This window comes from Gorilla gorilla, chromosome 1 (assembly GCF_029281585.2).
Source record: "Gorilla gorilla gorilla isolate KB3781 chromosome 1, NHGRI_mGorGor1-v2.1_pri, whole genome shotgun sequence".
NCBI classification, from domain to species: Eukaryota; Metazoa; Chordata; class Mammalia; order Primates; family Hominidae; genus Gorilla; species Gorilla gorilla.
In genome coordinates, this window is record NC_073224.2 from 121,114,940 (window position 1) to 121,117,494 (window position 2,555).

The window sequence follows — 2,555 nt, forward strand, 5'->3', positions numbered from 1 at the left end:
CTAGGCCCCTCCCTCTTCAGGGGATCTGCATGGAAATTGTGAAGAGGGGAGATTCTCAGTGCAATGGGGGACTGAGTACGGCAGAAACTCCCCAGCAGAGGGCCTCTCTCTTCCTCTTATGCTGTCACTGGGGCTGGTGGTCTGGGGGTCTTGCTCCTTGGAGGCCATGTGGGCCATGAGGTCCACCACCCTGTTGCTGGAGCCAAATTCATTGTCATAACAGGAAATAAGCTTGACAAAGTGGTCATTGAGGGCAATGCCAGCCCCAGTATCAAAGGTGGAGGAGTGGGTGTCACTGTTGAAGTTGGAGGAGAGAGCCTGGTGCTCAGTATAGCCCAGGATGCCCTTGAGGGGGCCCTCTGATGCTGCTTCACTGCCTTCTTGATGTCATCATATGTGGCAGGTTTTTCCAGACAGCAGGTCAGGTTCATGGCCAACACATTGTCAGTGGGGACTCAGAAGGTCATGCCAGTGAGCTTCCCATTCAGCTCAGGGATGACCTTGCCCACAGGCTTGGCAGTGCCAGTAGAGGCAAGGATGATGTTCTGGAGAGCCCTGCGGCTGTTACGACACAGTTTCCTGGAGGGGCCATCCACAGTTTTCTGGGTGGCAGTGATGGTGTGGACTGTGGTCACGAGTCCCTCCACGGTACCAAAGTTGTCATGGATGATCTTGGCCTGGGGTGCTAAGCAGTTGATGGCACAGGAAGCATTGCTGACTATCTTGGGGCTGTTGTCCTACTTCTCATGGTTCAAGCCCATCACGAACATAGGGGCATCAGCAGAGGGGGCAGAGATGATGACCCCTTTGGCTCCCCCCTGCAAATGAGCCCCAGCCTTCTCCATGGTGAAGATGTCAGTGGACTTCACAACATACTCAGCGCCAGCATCACCCCATTTGATTCTGGTGGAATCTAGCTCCTGGAAGATGGTGATGGGATTTCTATTGATGACAAGCTTCCTGTTCTCAGCTTTGATGATGTCATGGAATTCGCCATGGGTGAAATCACACTGGAACATGTAGACCATGTAGTTGAGGTCATTGAAGGGGTCATTGATGGTGACAATATCCACTTTACCAGAGTTAAAAGCAGCCCTGGTGACCACGCACCCAATACAGCCTAATCCATTGACTCCAGGCTTCACCTTCACCATGATGTCTCAGGGATGCAGCTGGTGCTACACGAGAAGATGCAGCTGTCTGTTGAATGGGAGGTGCAGAGAGCCGGGATTTTCTTAATTGCTCCCCCCACCGAGGCAGAGTCTTGCTCTGTCACCCAGGCTGGAGTGCAGTGGCACGATCTCCGCTCACTGCAACCCTCGCTCCCGGGTTCAAGCAATTCTCCTGCCTCAGCCTCCCGAGTAGCTGGGATTACAACCATGCGCCACCACCATGACAGGCTAATTTTTGTATTTTTAGTAGAGATGGGGTTTCACCATGTTGCCCAGGCTGGTCTTGAACTCTTGACCTTGTGATCTGCCCACCTTGACCTCTCAAAGTGCTGGGATTACAGGCATTAGCCACTGCTCCCGGCCCCCTTGATTGCTTTTTTAGAAAATTTGTTGTTAGTGTATAGAAACACTACTGATTTTTCTATGTTGATTTTGTATCTTGAAACTTTGAAAAATTTGTTTATCAGTTCTAACAATTTTTGGCAGAGTCTTTAGGATTTTCTCTATATAAGACCAGATTGCCAGCCAATAGAGGCAATTTCACATCTTCCTTTCCTATTTAGATGCCTTTTGTGTCTTTTGCTTGCCTAATTGCTCTGGCTAGAACTTCTAGCACTATGTTGAACAGAAGTATCAGGAGTGACGTCCTTGCCTTATTCCTGAGCTTAGAAGAAAAACTCTCAGCTTTTCACTATTGAGTATGATGTTAGCTGTAGCCTTGTCATATGTGGCCTTTATTGTGTTGAGGTACATTTCTTCTGTTGAGAGTTTTAATCATGAAAGGATGTTGAATTTTATCAAATTTTTTTTCTGTATTGAGATGATGGTTTTTGCCCTTCATTCTGTTAATATGGTGTATCACATTTATTGATTTGTGTATGCTGAACCACCTTTGCACCCCAAGGGTAAATCTCACTTGATCATGGTGCATGATCCTTTTATGTGCTGTTGAATCCAATTTGCTAGTATTTTGTTGACAATTTTTTCGTCTATGTTCATCAGGGATATTGGCCTGTAATTTTATTTTCTTGTAGTGTCCTTGTCTGGCTTTAATACCAGGGTAAAGGCAGGCTTGAGAAATGAATTTGAAAGTATTCCCTCTGCTTCAATTTTTTGGAAGAGTTTGAGAAGAATTGATATTTTTCTTCTTTAAATATTAGGTAGAATTCAGCTATGAAGCCATCCAGTCCTAGGCTGTTCTTTGATGGGGAGCTTTTTATTACTGATTCAATCTCCTTACTAATTATTGATCTATTCAGATTTTCTATTTCTTCATGATTCAGTTTTGGCAGGTTGTATGTGTCTAGAAATTTATCCATTTCATCTAGATTGGATTTCATAAAAATCCAATTTTTTGGCAAATAATTGTTCATAGTCATTTCT

The 2,555-nt window shown here is 45.5% G+C and overlaps 1 pseudogene; it reads right to left on the bottom strand.

Annotated features, from left to right (window-relative positions):
* Positions 1 to 1,154, bottom strand: LOC101128524 (glyceraldehyde-3-phosphate dehydrogenase-like; annotated as a pseudogene).
* Between the last annotated feature and the right edge of the window lie 1,401 nt (positions 1,155 to 2,555).